Raw genomic sequence first — 20,021 nt, 5'->3', positions numbered from 1 at the left:
TCTGGTGTGTGGCTGGAAGGGGGCTCGCGGGAGGGTCCCCAAAGCCCACGTGGGGGGGTGGAGTGGCCTCCAGTTGCACCTCCCCTCTTCTGCAGGAGGAAGCTGAGGGACCTGTGGAGCTCCTGGTGGTTTGGAGAGCTCAGGGGTTTGGGTGCCAAATGGCCCTCTGACAAGTGGTGAGAGCATCCTGCGGGAAAGGTTGCTGGGAGGAACAGCCCATTATGACAGGGCTCTGAGAACAACCTGCTAAGACTGCACTTTTCTTCCACCTCTCAGTTGGCCCTGTGGAGGCTGCCATGCTGGCAGGAAATGCTGCTGACTAAAAGAAACATCGCCCTGTCCCAGTGCATGAGACGACAGGAGCGTTTGTGTTCAGATAAAGTCGTCACTCTTGCTCCTCATCTCCTTTCTCCCCTCCCTGCTTTCCCCTCAGCTTAAAAATACTCTCAGGTCGTTCTTATCTTTAACAACAAATGAGAACAAAACAAAACACTCACTCGTCCTTCCTCTTCTAGCCACTACCTTATCTCCTTCCTTCCTTTCACAGCTAAGCTATTTGAAAGAACCTCCCATTCACTTCTCAGCCCACTGTGCTCTTTGCCCTCCTGCTAAGAAACCAAAGTCGGCATCTCCACGATCACGATCACGGTGCCAACTCCTGGGGCCACAGCCCGGGGACGCTGCGGTTCCCTTTTCTCTTCTCCACAGCATTTGGCACCGTCTGTCCTCTCTCCTCCTCCTTTCCTGCTCCAGGATCCACTTCACCGTATGTATGTCTGCAGCTGCAGCCGCCACCTGAGATGCTGAGGGTCTCCCTGTTCTGGGGGCTGGCGTGTCCGCTGCCCTTTGTATGTCTTTGTTTAGATGCTCAGGACAGCGTGGCACTCACAGTTAAATTCGTCTGTCCTCCTTTGCCTCAATCCTGATGAGCTTCGTCGACATCCTCCATCTTCCTTAAGACCCTGGCGCGTGACGCAAGGACGCCGGTCATCCCACGCTCGCCTGTCTTCTTTCATCTCCCGCATCTAATTGGTCATCAGTCCTAGGTACTCTGCATCCTTAGAATCTTCTTTGCTCTGTCTTTAACTCTTCCTTTGGCCATCACCGGTTTAGTTCAGGCCCTTATCGGTTCTTATTTGGGTTCTTGTAATAACTTCCTGACCAGCTTCCTTGTCTCCATTCTTGCTTCCAGCTACGGGATGCACTCTTCCCAAAATGGTGGTGCTTTGCCAACATTTTTGTCAGTTACCCCAGGCTTAAACACTTTTAGTGGCTTTTCTGTCATCTTTAAGGTTAACTCTAAGCATGGTGTTTAAGGCCTTTTGGGAATTGTCTCTTGTCGCCTTTTGCGGACAGACCTTCCTTGTCATTTTCATTTGCAGACAGACTCCCAGCCAGTGGGAACCTTTTGCCGTTCTTGAAGTGCTTCATGCTTTCCTAGCCTTGAGAGGCAAGTTTTCACTCTGTTTCAAACACCATTTCACACCATACCATTCAGTTTTTATGTATTTAACAGAGAACACTGTCTCTCCTTTTCATTTTCACCTTTATTGAAGTATAACATACATGTGGAAAAGTGTACATATCATAAATGTATATAGCTTGATGCATGTTCAGTTGAACACACCCTGATCTGGCCTCCCTTTTAAGACCTGGAATAAATGATTTCTCTTCACACAGTCTCTGCCCTTAAGCCTCCTTTTCCTTTGCTCTGTTGGATATTTTACCCCTGGCAGTCCTCACACTGTATGCAAGTTGGTCGCTTCTTTGCCCATTAGGGTGCTGGATATTAACTCCTTCGTGAGGACAGCGTCTCTAGCCTCCATACTCCACACCTCGTATTAAGTATTTGATAAATGTTTTCTGGATTAAAGTCTGAACTCTGGGGACAAACACTCCTTACTTTCTTACATAAGGGGAATGTTGCCTGACTTCTAAAAATTTGCCTCCCTGGATCCTCAAGATTTGATCTTGCCTGTGGTTGACGATGTTGCTTATTTAGTTACGTTAGGGCCAATCAGCTTAAAGGGCTCTGTAGAAATTAGCTCATTAATCTTCCCAGATGAAGAGTAAGCATTTGAGTGCTTCCGCTTGCCTGTACTGTGCAGGTAGGCAGGCGTGCAGCGGCCTGGCTCTCCTGAGGTCATTGGACTGCGGGATGGCCTCTCCAGGTTAAGGGCCCGCGGCCTCCTGCCCCGTGTGGCATCCTTTTACTTAGGCATTGTAGAGCGGGACAGGGAGGTCCCGGTACTGGTCCCTTCTTTTCTAGAACTTTCCTTTCTTGAGCATACCCATGACTTCTCTCTTCCTGTTTATGTATTTATATATAACCCAACCTTAAAGTTCTGCGGGGCCTCTTGCTGTGTAGAAATCAGGACTGTTGGGAGAAGATCAAGGATGTAAGTGAAACACAGGAACAGAACATCAGGGCAGGTGGTTTTCAAAGGTTGTTATGATGGCAGGGGTTGTATTTTTATAAATAATAAGGGACCCAGGGTAATAGGATTTGTGCGGATAGGACAGGATATGGCTAAGACGATAGACCATTTTTCTTTTTACGTCAGAATCAACCTAGTAGGTGTTATAATTCCTCTATGGTGTCTTTATTGGGAAAGCTTTTTTTTTTTTTCCTGTTTAAATAGAATTCTTCATGTAATCCTACAAAGTTTTACATTTTTCTCCGGGACAGTGTTTTTAAAATTACACCAAAGCAATTTCAATATGGTGATTCCAGTCTTTTGAGCGTTTCTTTTTGCAAATCTGCCATTCATTGGTCAGTGTTTCGATACGAGGGAAGAAATCATTGTGTTAATTAGAAAGGCATGTTAGACTTGGCTTAACAAGGAAGCTGAGGAGAAATAGCTGCTCTTTAGAGAATGGATTGGCTATGCTTTAGTTCTAGAATTGATTTGGATAAACACTTTGGAATCTGATGTGAGTAAATGCTGAAGTATTTCACATTTCTTTTCACTTGCCAGTTATTTGAGAATAAGCTATAGTTTAGTTTTGAGAAACTTCTTGGATATCGAAGAATTAGATAAGTTGACTTTTAAAACCAATTGTATGTGGGAAAACATCATTTTAAGATAGAATATTTTATTTTGAAACTTCTTCCAGGAAGTGATATTTAGTATAACTCTTAGAGGCCTAGGAGTGGGGCTGCTCATTCCAGTCTTGCCTTAGATACAAGTACATTTTGGTGACAATTTTAGGGTTTAGGTTTCCCACCATTAGTCACTGCTAGGGCTATTTACTGGAAGAAATAGTATGGTAAGTAAATATTGGTGACTTTCTGCCATGTGAATGGTAGATCTTCATTTGGGGAGTATTTTTTTTTTTTAAGTTTAGTTTTATTTATTTATTTTTTAAGTAAACTCTGCCCCCAACGTGGGGCTTGAACTCATGACCCTGAAGTCAAGAGTCACATGCTTTGCTGCCTGAGCCAGCCAGGAGTCTTCATTTGGGAAGTATTTTGGAAGCCAGTGATCTGTGATAATTCTGAGGTCTTAGAGGAATCTGTGCTCTTGTTTTGGACTGGTAGGATCAATTTTTACCGGGGTTTGTAACAAGGGGCATCCCAATTGCTTTCCTGTTTGCCTGTTTAGTTTGGGGATTGGAAAAAGATGGTATTTTCTGGATTGGTGCCTGTTGGCCTATTTTGTATTACTTGCATTTTAATTTGAATTATCTGGTCTTTCTTCCCCTCCCTTCCCCTCCCTTCCCCTCCCTTCCCCTCCCTTCTTCTCCTTCCTAATTGACAATGTCACCATTCCCTTTGCTTAATTACGGAGTGACTCAAGAAAGCAGGGGGAGAGAGTGCTCAGGGGAAGGAATGATAGGTCACTGCTGGTTTTTTTGTAAGTCACCTCCTAAGTGAGGAATGGCTTAAGAATACAGAATCAGGAAATCTAATTTTGGAATAGACTGAAGAGAAAATCCATTCCTGCTCCTTTGTTTTATAGCTAAAGACTCTGGTGGCCTAAGTTCTTCAACTTTTTTTTTTTTTAAACTGTTGGCCCAAAAGGCCTTAGAATCTCAGGCTTGTGATTCTTGCCTAGTTCAGTATTTTTTTTCTACTTATATCACATTGATTCATCATTAGTGAGAATGAAGGTTAGACATATTATCAACTCAGCTTTATAACTACTATTTTAATAGAGTACATATCTATATATAACGTATTTACCACTAACTACCATAGTAAAAATCTTATTTCTTTAGAGGTGTTAAACTGATCTTTATATGTATTTCTTTATCAGGGTATTTTATTTAATGTGTAATAAAACATGGTGGTGTATAAACATGAAGTCGCTTCATTTTTTTATTTTTTATTTTTTATTTTGTTATTTTAGAGAGCGGGCAGGGGAAGAGAGAGAATCTTAAGCAGGTTCCATGCTCAGTGTGGATCCTGATGCGAGGCTCAATCTCACAGCCCTAGGTTCATGACCTGAGCCAAAATGAAGAGTCAGTCGCTCAACTGACTGAGCTACTCAGGTGCTCCAAAGTCACTTCATTTCAATCATCATCTTTTGCCTGCTCTGTTAAAATAGAGTTGTTGGGGCACCTAAGTGTCTCAGTCAATTAGACATCCGACTTTGGCTCAGGTCATATCTCATGGTTTGTGAGTTTGAGCCCCACGTTGGGCTCTCTGCTGTCAGCACAGAGCCCACTTTGGACCCTCTGTGTGCGTGCACACTCTCTCTCTCTCAAAAATAAATAAACAGTAAGAAAAAAACAGACTGTATTGTAACCTTATCATTGAGGTGGAGTTGGGGCATGGATGGGTGTGTTGGAAAGTAGAAGTTTAAGGAGGAGCAGGGTGATGGGTGAAGAAAACATATGAAGTAGATCAACTTCAGGGCTGATCATTAGCTGGAGCAAAGTTTCTGCACTACAGTCAGGTCCCCTCTGCCAGGCTGTGCTTTGTCGTGGTCACAGCAGCAACAGCTTTCCTTCATTTCTTGGCGTGTCCTTGGCTGTTGGGTATGACAGCCAGTAGCCACGTGTGGCTATTTCAATTTAAACGCATGGAAATTAAATAATTTGGGGGGGGGGGATGAGGGATGAACAGGCAGAGCACAGATGTTTAGGGCAGGGAGACCGCTCCAGGTGATAGCATAATGATGGATACATGTTATCCTTTTCCCCAAACCCATAGAATGTATAGAATCCAGAGTGAACTGTAGTGTAAACTGTGGACTCGGGGAGAAAACGATGTGCCAGTGTAGGTTCACCAGTTGTGACAAATGCACCACTTTGTTGGGGGATACTGATAATGGGGGAGGCTATGCATGTGGGGGGGGGGCAGAGGGGAAATATATGGGAAATCTCTACATTCCTCTCACTTTTGCTATAAACCTAAAACTGCTCTAAAAAATCTTTTAAAAAATACAGTTCCTCACTTAGTAACCACATTTGAAGTGCCCAGTAGCTAATTGTGGCCAGTGCAGCTGCAGAACCGGATTTTGTTTAACTTTAAGTCTGTAATCCACACTATTGTATAAGGATATTGCATAGCTCAGATATAGACTGTTTCCATCACCCACCGCAAAATGTTTTATTGGGCTGCACTGGATGATAATTTCTCTGAAATGTTCAGAAAATGACTATTGTGATGGCTGTAAAAAGTGTGAGGCCACCTCCCGATAACATACTAAGGCATTGCCACTGACTCAGAGGTACACAAAGACAGGCAATGCTACACCCTATTTAAAAAAATCTTTTGTTTTCACTCTGTGCTCTATTTGAAAGCTAATTGATTCATATTTTCAGAAGAACAGTTATTCTTTTTTTGTGTGTGTGGTGAAATAGATACCCCTGTTGACGTAGGGAAGATGGTTTTGAAGTGTGAGTTTTTATCTTACCCACTTAACTCATTCAGGGATGTTCTTGTAATTGTAAACATAGAGAGTCCTCCCAAATGAAATCCAGTATTTTCAGAAGTATCAAAATGTTACTTTTCCTTAAGAAATCACTTCAGAGTCTGGAGTTGGATGTGCTAGACAGTATCACTTCAGTTTATTTTATTTATGAAGAAAGAACTGACTAGGGTTTTTTTTTTTTTAAATAAAATTACAGAGGAGTTGTGAACTTAGAAAAATAATACGTCTGTCAATTTTAGTCACTTAAATAGTGAGTTTGAATCATGGACCCTTCTTTTCTCTTGAGTTTAAAACAATTTGGTATTTCAGTCACTAAAAGATGGTTTAACCTAAGTTCTATATTACAAAGAATAGAAAACATCCAGTGTTTAAGTCAGCACCTTAACAGAAATTCACACTCAGTAACCACTGTTTGGGTAGGATACCTGCTTTGTAAGGAAGGAGAGAGAATTAGTGACTGAGGGGTGAAAAAATCTGTGTAGGGAGATTAACTAGGTTTAATTTTGGGCAATTCAGGAACAGTCTGTACTTTTTCATGTTTGATGTCCCTTGGGTAACTGAGTCCATAACAGTATTTTACTATGTAATCCTTTAAAATTTTTCCTTGTATGTGCCCTTTCAAATTTCTGGAGCCCTAACCCTAGTGCCTGCCCTTCAACAAGGGTTGTTGTGGAAACAGTTTTAATATGGCACCTTTCCTGGGCACTTGGGAGACTGAAATAGGGCTAGGAGAAGTGTCTCTGTGTAGTTTCAGATTGTGATCACTAGGACTCACTTAAGAAGAGGAATATTTTTGGCATAAGTCAAGATCAGGGGCTAGATTGTTTATCTTTACTAAAATAAATACTCATCACTTGTTTAAAAAGTGACCATCTCTAGACCTAAGAGATAATGAGCTTCTGAGTTCATTTATAGCCATCATCCTGATTGTTTCCATAGAAGTAGCAAGGGGCAGAGTGAGAAGGAGACTCAGAATGTGAAACAGGCTCAGGGCTCCAACCTGTCAGCACAGAGCTCGACGTGGAGCTCAAACCCATGAAGCGTGAGATCAGGACCTGAGCCGAAGTCAGCGCTTAACCAACTGAGCCACCCAGCTGCCCCTATTTGCTTAAATAATCTTAAAGGTAGGTGTCTGGTGTGTAGTTACAAGAGTAGGTAAAAGTCCCAAGCATTTGTTTTGCTTGTTATTTCACATTTAGTCTACCATATGAAGAGCGAGTAGTTTTCAGCTGTGTACAGTTGTTTAAAAATTAAATCCTCCCTTGTCTCTTGGAGCTACTTGTAAGAAAGAGAATGCCAAAAATATGAAAGGTAATCTTTATGGGATATGACTGACTTTAAAATTGATCACATCAATTTATTTACACAAGAAGTATTACTTCTTTTAAGGAGACATGGTGGGAGGGTATCCACTTATACTTTACAGCTATGTTTCATTTTAAATTTTAAAAGTTACCCATTTCCATCAGCCCTCCTGTGAAGAAATGAGACTGATTCCTAATGTGACATTAAATTGCTCTTAAGATATTTCCAGAAACTGTTTTAAACAGTTGTGGCTTTATTGGAATAATAATTTAATCTTGCAGAATGATTCTAGCCTGAACAGTGCTGTGGGTTGTTTAAAGTCACTGTTTTTAATAGGTTCGGCATCACCAGTTCATAGAAGTGATGGGATTGAGACTACAAGGAGCTGTGTGTCTAGAGGTAGGGATAGCAAAAGGAAAAGCTGATGGTGGACTGAGGAGGCATGGTAGAGTGGGGAGTGGGATTCCAAGATCACATCTGTAAAGCCGGAGACTAGCACAAGGCAGCAACAGACCTCAGATCTGAGCAGGGGTAAGAGATAGACAAAGAACTCAGAGGCATATCCAAGTTTAAAATTTGCAGGAGTCCAGCAAGGTGTCAAGGCAAGGAGGGACAATATAGTTTTTCCCAGAAAAATTTGGTGGCAACATCTTGTTGAGGTGGGCGCCTCATTTAAAGCTTTGCCTTCAGGGGTGCCTCTGACAAACTGGAAGGTTTGGTGTGGATTCTGATGGTCTCTGTATCGGCTATGTATAGTTGTGTGACCAACCACCCCAAAACTTAGTGGCTTAAAACCATGGCTATTTTATTTGCTTACGATTCTGTGGGTTGGCAATTTGGGCTCAGCTGGGCTGGGCAGGTTTGCTGGTCTTGCCGAGCTTATGGCGACCTGGGCCGGGGCTACGTCTCTGAAGATGGTCTCGCTCGTGTGTGGTGGTTCGTGCTGGCTGTCGGTTGGCCCTTTCTCCACTGCCGTCTCATTCTCAAGGAGGCTCCCCTGTAGTTTATCTGTTGGCTGCGGCAGCGTTCCAAGTTTGCAGGGACGGAGTCTCAAGGGCTCTTGAGGCCTCGGCTTGGTACTCACCCCATGTCACTCTGCCTCATTCACATCACAAGGCCACTCAGATTCAAGGAGAAGGGAAATCCATTTCCCTGCTTGTTGGGCATAGTGGTAAAATCACATGGCAAAAGGACATGTATATAGACATGGGAGGGATTCTTATTGCCATCTTTGCAAAGTCTCTACCACAACAGCTTTATTTAGCTCAAGAGTGATGAATAGACAATGTTTGATATTCATTGAACTTTCCTTTTTAACTTGTGGTGGGGGAGCTAATTGCTCAACTACCTTCATCCCAGTTGTTGTAGTGTGATTGATTATGGGTTTCATAAACTAATGTGCTGTGTGAACTATTTTGTTAGAAAAGTGGCTTTAGAAATATATAATTTGCTAAATAGTCTAAAGGTGTTGAGTCTAATAGGACATTTGAAGGGCGAAGGGGTGTGTGTGTGTGTGTGTGTGTGTGTGTAATGCATCTGATCCTTTTTAGCCTTGAGTTGTTTTATTCCAGACTGACCTTCTTAGAACTTAACACCACATTAAAAATATAGATTGTCTGCACGCACGTATATACTTCTCCTGCCATCTAGAAGTCAGTGAACCAGATCTATCATAGCCCCCAAAATAACATGTTGTCTCTGCATCACTCAGTTTAAGTGTAGATGGTTGCTTACATAATTATGGAAGTTTCTTCACTTTGAAGTCAATCCAGCAATATTTTACTGCCAGTTTTATAATCAGTTTTCAAAAAAGAACTGCCATCCTATTAGGATATAAAGATTAGAAATCCAATAATAGTTATTGGCAGAATTTGCCCGTTTTCTTTAGTTTATCATATATGAATGGCAGAAATGATGGATGGGAGATGTGCAAGTAATACCATTTATTAAATTGCAGTCTTTCTGGTAAAAGCACTTATGAAATATCATATGCTTTTAGACGTGGGAAGAGGGCTGAGTATTGTCGTTATAAATTTACAGACTTCTGTTTATTCTAAAGGGGGAGATAGATGTGTACGTGGGTTAGATGCGTGGGATGTCCTTCCTGTGGTTGGCCCACACCCCTTTCTCACAAAGGGAAGAAAGATTGAGAGAAGGATATTACCCAAACCTCTGAGTTATAAAAACCTCCAAGCTTATTTATCTTAAACTTTCCAAATATTATACAAATAATATGTAGAAAATTTGGATAATGCAGATGAGTGAAAAGGGGAGAAAATCCACCAGTTACCTTATTGTCCACCAGCTATTGGCCTGACTAGCCTTTATTGTCCACCAGCTAGATAGCGTTTGACTTTTGGTGTAAGTTGACATGGGATAGGACTTAAAAAAAGGAGTATAAATTGATATTTTTGGAGATTGATATGTCTTCGCATTCTCAGTGCTTTCACATTTCATTTGTTTTGAGAAAGAAAATAAACAGTGGCAGATTAATACTTGCTTGGCAAAAGTGATTTGTTTCTCAAAAATCTGACACACACTGAAAGTCAAGCATACTTTATGATTACTGGACAGACTATATACATGTATTTTTCTTACACTTACGTGTTTTCAGAATACTGTTACAATCTAAATGTCTACATTGCAATTTAGTATTTCTTAGAAGTGTCAGTTATTTGCCCTTTGCCCTTTGGGTGCTACGGATCTACCTTATTTGGTACTTTTCTGATTGCAAGTGAAAACATTTTACAGAAAGCTCTGGAATGGAGGGAACTTACGAATAAGTAACTTTCTCATTGAGGGTGTGTTGAACACAGTAATGACTTTTAGATTTCACCTTGACCTTTCATATCAGACCTAGAGCTGACAGTATGAGAATTTTTTATATTTGCTAAATATATGTTATCTTTTTGTAGTGCCAGCTCTTTGATTTCATGGGTATAAGGGAGAAATGAATCTTTAGGAATTTAATTTGATGATCTGAATGTTGAATTTTTTTGGTCTTTTTGGCAAGTAAAAAGCTTCAAGGATTTTATAGCATTTTCAGTGAAAGGGTGAAATAGCTATTGGCCTGACCAGCCTTTATTTTATTAAAGTTTTTAAATTACAAAGATATAAAAAATACTTTAGTAGGTGAAAATAACAACCCTCAGTTTTCATTTCCCAGAGTTACCCCCCTGCCCCGTGGTCAGTTTGGTGTGTATCTTTCTGGATGTTTTTCTTTGTATACATATGCCCATAGATTTTTTTCCAACATTTAATTATTATTCATGTAATGTGGTAACTGTGCATATTACTCTACACTTAACAATTTTTACTTCCATAGAGTAGTAATATGTATTACATGTATATTTTACTTCTGGGTATCTTCTGTATGTATGTGTAGTAAAATATACACATTACAAATATCCACAGCTGTCATTCCTAGATCATTTCTCATAGCTCTCTACCTCATCTAAAGATATTTTATTATTTATGGTTAAATATTTAAATATTCTTATTTCAATTCCAGGTCCATTTCTGTTCTGTGGATTACTTTATCTAACCAGTCTTTTGCTGATGAACTTCTTGGTTGTCTCCAGGTTTCCATAATCCTGTGCGGTGGATTTCCAGTAGTGGGTTTGCAGGGACAAATGGTATTACTTTTGTATTTTTGATAGGTACTATGGAAATTTCTTCCAGTTGTTACATTAATTGCTCCCCTTTCTGGCTTTAAAGGTAGAAAGGAGTTAGACTGAGAAGGCATCTTGCCTTCTCCCCTGTTGACCCAGACCTGAAAAATCTAAGATCAGGAGGAGAAAATGGTGGATGGGGTGGGGTGGTCACAGATCGGAAAAGAGAAAAATTATCATCCAAGTTTGGGAAATAAAAGTTGAATTACCTCATGCACTTAAAAAAATGAAATGTCAAGAAGTTTATTACTGTGAACAAATTTATGGAAAGGTTTTTCTGAATTGGTGAAAAGTTTGGATTGCAAAATGTAACAAAGTTGATATACTCTTTTGGTTACAAGGACCCAGGACTCACTTAAGTTATACCCCTGAGTAATAGGGACATTCTCTATGAAGACAGATGTGGGAATATGGGGACAGGAATGTCCTCCATAACCCCAGGGTTTTGTAGCCATCAGGAAAAGCTGAGCACCTGGCTCTTGGGGAATTGTAGGGTTCTCATGAGCCACGTAAGTGGACAAGACCTGAGCAGCGGGAATTTTTGGGTCCTCACTTCAGAATCCTCTAATGTTGGTGTGATTTAGCCAGTCGGGGTGAGTCTGCTTTTGCCCTGTCTGCTTGCTTCTCTCTCCTCTGTCCCGTGGTTTCTGCTGGGTCAGAATTTTGGCTCATTCATACCTGTCCTGGCCCTTAAAGCTTCTCTTTTCAACCCTTTCCCTTTTGGCCATAGCTATGGCTGCTAATTGCTAGATTTTCTCTTTATTTACCAATTTTGATGCCAAGGATTGAGAATCCAGTTTTTACCAGACTCCCTGCATAGGACAGCTGCCAGCTTAGGTGGCCTCTTTGGACAAGGGTGAAACATGGGAAGCTCCTACCTAGGAAGGGAACTTGGGGGTGGCAGGCGCCATGAGTCGGTGTTTATATAACTTTGCTCTTAGGTTAGTGACCTATCCAGAATGTAATCCTGATTAACGTACTTTTTTTGTTAATACACACACACATACACACACACACACACACACACACACACACACACACACACACATACACTTTGTTACATAAATATATATACTTGTGATGAACTTAAGAAGCAGTTTATTCTTTTAAGTCAGTATATACTTCCCTGGGACACAACTTCCCTTTTTCCGCATAGAGTAAATTGGGAAAACTTGTACCCTGTCTCAGTAGTAAATGGTCTTCAATTCTGAAATACCAATGCCTGGATCATGAGGTATGGTCTTGCCGTTTCTGATGGACTTAAATGTCCGATGAAATATTTCATCCTCTTTATGATGGTACAGTTCTGAAAGGAAGAGTATCTGGTCCTCCCTAATTTTATTAGGTATTTGGCACTCCAGTGTTTCAGAGATGAAGAGTTGTTTATATTTCTCTGAGCTGCTTTGTTTTCTTCCTAAGGGTCACAATCAAGTATCCCCCACCCCCTTTTCTTTCCTGTTCTCCTCCTTCCTCAACCCCAGTCAGCTTCTCCTTCAAAGTAATGGCTAGTGGATTGAATGTTTTGGTGACTCTTGAATTCCTGAGCCCTTGACCTTGGTGCCCATGTCTCTCAGCATCTCAAAGGGCAGTTTCCCTATTCCTCTTAAAAATGAGAAACATGCTCATAAAATGCTGTCTTAATTTGGTTTCAGATCACTTGAAATGTAATCTGATTTGAAAGGCAGCATTTAAGCTCCTGTTTACCAAAAGGTTTTGATTATCATTTTATAGGAATTTTTGTTGGGTAAAAGATAGATGAATAGCATAGCGACCAAATGGTCTTATTTCAATTTGGAAAGTTTCTTCTGGTGGTCTTGAATTCGGTGTTTTAATCTGCTTTAAAAATGCCTCTTAGCACATAAGCAAAATTAAACATTATTAAAGTCTGTGCAATGCTTTTTATTTTTTCCGAGAAAAATCTTTTAAATACTTTTTGGTAAGGACATGCATAATTTAAAGCTTTCATTTTGACAGCTTGGTTTTAGCTGATAGGCATGTTAATCTCTATTTGATTGCTTTGGTGGCGAGTTGAAAATCACCTAGTGCCTGGCTTAGAGTACATTTATAAATGTGCTTTCTTTGGTTTTCTTTTTTTCTAAGTTTATTAATTTATTTTGAGAGAGAAAGAGAGCTCGAGCAGGGGAGTGGCAGGGAGAGAGGGAGACAGAATTCCTGATGCGGGTCTCGATCCCACGAACTGTGAGATCATGACCTGAACTGAAAGCAAGAGTTGGACACTCAACCCACTGACCCACCCAGACGCCCTGGTTTTCATTTTGTGAAATAATAAAGTGAATTTTCTTACATGTTGCTGTATTATAGATTTGACTGTTTATCTGATTACCAGATTTAAATAAAAAATTTAGCCATTTTTTCTTTTGGATCTATGTCCCTTTATCCTTTTTTTTTTTTTTTTTAAATTCTGGTGTATGGGTGGCAGCCTTTTCTGTTATTTTGTAGCATGATAGGAAAGTGGATTTGTTTTGTTTTTTCAAGAATTTCCCGTTCTTTTCAACTTTGGCTTAATTTTCATTATGTTCTTTCTCCCTTTGGAAGTGTCAAAGTATATGTAAATATGACTATATATAGAATATGTGACTGTTACATCGTTTTTTTTCTTTATGTACATAGAGGCAAAAGATACATGTGTATGAAATTGCATATGACCAAAGAAAAATTACAGGTAATGAAGTTATTTGACTCTTGGGGAGAATTTTATTGTATCTCTTGAGATCTAGTGATCTTTGAAGAAAAACGTTGGCAATTAAAATTCTCCTATTCTCCTCTCTACCTGGAAGACTTGAGGCCATGTAAGGGCAGTGTAAGCTGACAGGATGCTTCTGAGACTCCTGGAGGACCTGCTGTGTGTTGCCTGGCCTGAGTACTTGACATCTTTTATGTGCCATCCTTACCTCATTCTTGCCAGGATTGGTATGATTATCCCAATTGTACACATCAGGAAGTAGAGACGTGGGCCATCGCATAATCTGTTGAAGGTCACACAGCTGGATGTGAACCCAGTGACCTCTGGTTGCAAATCGCTTCCCTGCTTTTGCTATTTGACCTGCCTTTAGGATTTCTCAAGCTATCAGTAGAGTTAGTTTCTAGAGGAAAGGTCCCTATTTTTTTTTTTTTTAATGTTTATTTTTGAGAGAAAGAGCGCGTGCGCCAGAGTCGGTGAGGGGCAGAGAGAGAGGGAGGCACAGAATCCGAAGCAGGCTCCGGGCTCTGAGCTGTCAGCACAGAGCCCGACAGACATGGGGCCCGAACTCACGAGCTGTGAGATCATGACCTGAGCCGAAGTCAGACGCTTAACCGACTGAGTCACCCAGGCACCCTGAAAGGCCCCTATGTTTAAAGCAGCATCACATGGTAGTTGGGCTGAAACTTGCACATCAGGCCGACGTGGGCTCAGATTCCGTTGGCATCATTTTCCAGCTTTGTGACCGGGAGCCAGTTCCTTGGTCTCATTGTGCTTCATGGTGGTTCATCATCAAAATCAGGACCATCATGCTGGCCTTGCTGGATAATATAATGCATAATCAATAATGAAGATGATGATCGTAATTATAGCAGTTAGCACTGAGGAGCTATTTTTGTAGCTCATTTAGTCCTCACGGTAACACCATGAGGAAGGTTCAGGTATCTCCATTTTACATAGAAAGTCCTCAGCATGTGAAGTCTTTTTAAATTATTTGTACTTTCCACACCAGCGTACCTTTCCATTGCTGTGGGTAATTGAGGATTCACTGACTTGGAGAATTCACTGTCATTCAATAAATTTGAGCACCTGTTATGTGGTCATTCAGGTAAACTTTCTTTCTCTCTCCTAGTATTTTTTATTACTAGATAAAAACTAGATAATTACTAGATAATTTTTTACATAATATAACTAATATTTTAATAGGTTGTATTGTTAAAAGAGTAGTTTTATGGTAACTCAAGCACTAATTTAAGCATTCATAAATAGGAAACGCACAGACAGAATATGTGTCCTCCAAATAAATTAATACTACTGTATTGGTACAAAGGGCTCTGGAGATTCTGTGAGAGGACCAGGAATCTTTTAAAAATGCCCTCTATTCATCCACTCATCTCTTTCTTACCATACAAAGTACATAAAAATTTAGTCAATAACTCTGTTGCATAAGGCAGCAATCCATGGCCTGCCGTATACCTAAGTCCGTGATGGGGATGTGGGGAGGTTTGAAAATGTTATGAACATTAATGCTAAAGTGTTGACATCTATAAGGAACACAGAATTCTGGCAGCGGACTCATTCGTCTCATCGTAAAAGAGAGAAAATCATAGGGCTTTGCTCATATACTTCCCGACATTGAAACCAGACTAAAAAAATTCAGTCTAAACAACAGACTATTAAACATTTAAAAGGAAAACAAAAAAGAAAAAGAAAACACACAAATGCACCCCTCTCTCAACAATCCTGTAATATCCTGGAATCTCCTGTCAGGTAGTACAAACCTTTGTGTCTGTTAAGAAAGTTCTTCCTCACGTTTTGGAGAAGGTAGGACCATGCATCTCAGAATATGAAAGAGTGGGTGGGGGGAGGGATGAGTCTATTCTTCAGAAAGACCTGAGCAGCTTTGGGCTGGCCACAGGTCAGGTTTTATACCTCCCTGCTTTTACTTGATCACAGGATGGGTTGACAATCCGTTTTTTGTGTTTGTTGAGTTCCAGTGTGTGTCACACGTTGCTGCATCTTGGTGATTTAGAGGAAGCTGCTTTTGGGGTCTGACCTTGAGAGACCTAGAAAAGTTTACAGGGGAAAACAGAACTGATTGCACCCCAGTGAGGTAATTGCCTGGTGGAGGTGTGTAACCAAAATTTAGAGCCAATCGCCCCATCCCCAAAGTCCTTCTGTCTTTTGTTAGTAGCATGTCATATATAGTTATTGTCAGAATCTTAAAGGAAGGGATTTCAAATCCAGTTTGTTAAGTTCCCACCACCCACTGTGTGTTGTAAAGTTTGTTTCAAGACAGAATGTAGTGAGAGATTAATAGGACTAATGTTTATTTTTGAGACAGAGAGCAGGGCAGGGGCAGAGAGGGGAACAGAGGATCTGAAGCGGGCTCTGCATGGACAGCAGAGAGCCCGATGTGGGGCTTGAAGTCTCATGAGCCACGAGATCATGACCTGAGCTGAAGGCAGATGCTTCACCGGCTAAGTCACCCAGGCAGCCCAGAATTAATGTTTTGATAAAAACTGGATAATTCGCATGATAAAAACAATTTTTGAAGTTTAGTGCTGTCTCTACAAACATGGGTTAAATGCTAGCATTAGTTGAATACATACGTCAGCACGCGTGTATGTATACATATCTGGCTTTTTAAAGACGTGCATGTATTAGCATCATGCTTTCATCTTGTATGTAAACTGTGGATTCTGAGATAATCAGTTTAAACTTTCAACAAGGAAGAGTTATAATGAAACGAAACAATGGTTTTTTTTGTTTCCCCAGTAACTAAATTTACCATTGTTCTGAGAAATCAGCAAATGACCCCAGGATGTGAATTTAATCGAGTTGTGCCTTTGAACGAAGGTATCCTGGTTCTGGTGGGATTTTCTACTTCTCATCATCCTGTTCACGTGTTCACTTGCCTCCCTGTGTTGAAATCAACAGCAGCTCACTATGATTTAACCAAGTTAACAAACAATAATTTTAATACAAAAGTAATGAACGTGGGAAACAAAAGGAACTGTTATTTCTGGCTCTGTCAGCTCAGCACTCAGACTTTTTACCTTTTGCTGAAAAAATGTTTTCCAATTATGGTTTTCCTGTGAAGGCCCACTTTAAAATATAACCCCTTCCACAGAGCCTAGATTTACTTGGAGGTGCTGTTTGATTGTCAGTGACTCAGGATGTAGAATCTTACAATCTCCTCAATTGCACACATGTACAGTTGTATTATCTTTGGCAATTTAAGAAGTTCGTTTTGTTTTTGTTTTTGGTATTTTTTTTTTTAACATCCAAAAGAAACTAAGATATTTAGCGGAGAACTATTTAGAACCAGAACTTGCCCTAGAAATATTGGCCTTCATTTTATGATCTATTTTTCTTGATCCAGTTGAAAGAGATTTTGACATCTCTTCTGGCATTGCCTGTTTGTGTCATCTCTTTTCGAGAAAAGCTCTGTGCCCACGTTAGTCATCTCTTACACTTCATCAGTGCTGTATTAATATAATAGCTACTCTACCAAGGATTTTACACACACATCTCATTTAATACTCCTATCAAGGCAGTGAGGAAACCAAAGCCCAGAGGTTTAAAACAATTGCAAGTCCGATTCAGTTTCCCTCTCTTTCAAGTCCATACTCTTAACCATGACTGCCCACAGCTTAGAGTCTTTGTTCCAGGAGAACCCTCCCTCCCAGGTAAGTCAATAGCATAGTCCCTGCATAGCTCTTTAGAGGCTTTGTTTGGTCTTTATTGCTGTTGGTAGTTGAGCCTCAATATTTCATTCCATTATTTTTTCTCACATTGAAGATTGTTAACAAAGAACAATCTTGATTACCATGATTATTCAAGTACACAAGGAAATGATGACTCTTCCTCTCTTTTCTGTGTGAATGCTCCGTAACGTGCCATTATGTTTTCAAGTGCATACCACACTAAGATAAGTGAAAGATGCTTACATGATAAAGTTTAATGGAGGCTTGTGAATCAAGATTAGCCATCTCTCTACCTGTCTCTATATCCAGATGAAAGCAAGAAAAACAGTTTAAAGAAACTCAGCTTGTCCTCTATCCTCGCATCAAGGTAAGCAAGAGCCTGGATGGTCTGTGTGAAGGTATGAACACAGTCTTATCTTTTTAAAGGTTGATTCTGTTTAAACTTTTTTTAATTTTTTATTTTAGAGAGAGAGAGAGAGTGTGTGTGTGTGTGTGTGTGTTGTGTGAGTGGCGGAGAGGGGCAGAGGAGCAAGAGACTCTTAAGCAGGCTCCATGCTGAGCATGGAGCCCAATGCAGGGCTTTACCCCATGACCCCAGTCCAGGATCATGACCTGAGCCGAAATCAAGAGTCATGCTGAATCAACTGAGCCACCCGGGTGCCCCTTAAAGGTTGATTCCAAGAAATGACTTCTTTTGCTCCTAAGCCTGGATCTTATGACAATGCAGATTGCTAGGAAAGCAGTGGAGAAACCAAAGGGGTGTGTGTGTGTGTGTGTGTGTGTGTGTGTGTGTGTGTGTGTGTGTATGTATTGAGAGAGGAGTGCTTGCTTGCTGCAGACCACTTGGAGAGAAAATTAGGGTTGGGCTAGAAGCTCAGTGGAGGACAGAACAGTGGAGGACAGAAGGAGGACAGTGGAGGACAGAAGAGACCTACAAACAACCCTCTGTGGGCTAGTAGCAGGAGAGTAAAAGAAGCCCAAGGGAAAACCTTCCTGTCCGTGAGGAAGAGGGGCAGGAGAGGACTGGGCTAGAAGATCTCAGCATGGGGTGAGAGGAAGTCCCCCTCCCCCTCCCTTCCCCACCCCCTTCCCCCTATTGTGACTTACCTGTACTCTGCATGGCAGCTAACCAGAAAATTGGGTTAAGTGTATATAGAAAGTGTCTGAAAACACCCAAAGTATCTGAAAAACAGTTTTTTTGAAACTTACTTGACATAACGATACATGATTGGCTTACTAAAGTGCTTTAGGTACCACATAGGACTGGTAAGAAAATCGAGATTTTGCCCGGCCAAGGTAGGAGTGCTCCACAGGAATTGGTGTGTTGCCTGCCTTCCTGGGGCCCTGGGATCATTGCTTATCTGTTAGACTGATTACGTGTTCTCTCCTAAACAAATAGTCGTGGATGGCAAGGAACAGAAGAGTACCAGTCATCCCACGTTTTGTACTTCTGTGTTTGGTTTCATTTTGATGCAGGGGCCGTCGGTGATCACAGCAAGTGACACCGCTTGCCCAGGTGTCTCTGCTCCTCCTGGCCCTGCTGGTCTCTGTGGGTTGCACCCCCCCCCACTTTTTTTTTGAATATTATTTAAGCTCTGCCATGATCTGGTCCCAGTGTGCTTTTTCAAGTAATCTTTCATTATTCCTCGTTAGTGCGATTTCCTGAAAATAAATGGCTAGTATCACTTTTTGCCTTTGTAGACCCTCTGGCCACTTTCCAGCATGCTAAGCATCTCTCTTTTTTTTCCTAATATATATTCTGAGTATCTTTTAAGGTTCAACCCAAATGCCTATCCCAAATCCTTGATTCATGTAGTTCTTAGAGGAAATCAACTGTTGGTGGATAGTGCAGCTATTTGGGCAGAAGCTTATTTGCTCTGGTAGGAAACATGTCCGCCCCAGGTTTATATCCTGAGTAACGTTTAACAGGGGTCTTGCCACTTAGTGGGAGCCGGTCCCTATTTATTGAATGGCTGTGTGACCATCAGTCTTTTGACTGTGCTACTATTTTCTCTTTATCCAATTTAGGCTTTCCCGCCTCTCTTTTAGACCTTTTGGAATCTGCTTTTATTTTTTTCTCCCACTTTTATTTTATTTTAGTTTTTTGAGAAGTCTCTTCCGTGTTCTTGCCTTTGCTCTCGGTGGCTGGAATTACCTTTGGGGAAACATGACACTTTTTTGAGTTTGCCTCTTGGCCCTTCCAGTCTAATGATCAGGAATTTCTGTCATGAGTCATGTTCTGTAGGTGACCTGGCCCTTGCTCTGGTGAGCCCACCTGGGTTGAGCATTGGCTGTAAACTGGGGGCGTAGAGGATTTCCACTTCTATCCTTACCTTGGTACATGTGGTGTGTCTGTAGTACACGATCACTATTTTTGATGGTCAAACGTTGTCTAGTCAGTTTCTTGGAAAAGATGATACACGTAGACACTGTGAAAGTGAACTTTTCCTGACATTTCTTCTGGGAATTTTCTCAGCTTTTGTAGTTGTCTCCAGGTGACTTCCCTACTTTGGACATCCAGGGCAGGCTTTTGGACCCTCTGTATGATGAAACAGAAACCTACACTGTCCTGTGGGGCTTCAGTGAGCAACAGCAGCAGTGTTCGTGTCCTGAAGAGAAAGGCTTTGTAGGGCAGAGCAAGGGCTAGTCGGTGGCACCCTTTTCCAAGTTATGTGGTCTGGTGCTGTTTCAGTCTCCTCTCTGTCAGGATTCCCATCAGCAAGAGCCATACCAGTAACTTCATTTATTGCCT

At 41.1% G+C, this 20,021-nt stretch overlaps 1 protein-coding gene across 5 annotated transcripts in view; it reads left to right on the top strand.

Annotated features, from left to right (window-relative positions):
- STK39 (serine/threonine kinase 39) overlaps positions 1–20,021 on the top strand; it is a 317,083-nt gene that overhangs the window by 5,756 nt on the left and 291,306 nt on the right. The window contains exon 1 of one of the 5 annotated variants that reach the window (XM_042994632.1): positions 585–1,046. The exons of 3 other annotated variants lie outside the window; for them this stretch is intronic. The gene's annotated coding sequence lies outside the window, so the exon portion shown is untranslated. Of the gene's footprint in view, positions 1–584; positions 1,047–17,599; positions 17,637–20,021 lie in introns of those variants that run through there. One more of the 5 variants, XM_042994634.1, reaches the window with a different exon arrangement.

The sequence above is a fragment of the Panthera tigris genome, chromosome C1, assembly GCF_018350195.1.
Source record: "Panthera tigris isolate Pti1 chromosome C1, P.tigris_Pti1_mat1.1, whole genome shotgun sequence".
In the NCBI taxonomy this organism is placed as follows: Eukaryota; Metazoa; Chordata; class Mammalia; order Carnivora; family Felidae; genus Panthera; species Panthera tigris.
This window is presented reverse-complemented; position numbering and strand designations above follow the sequence as displayed.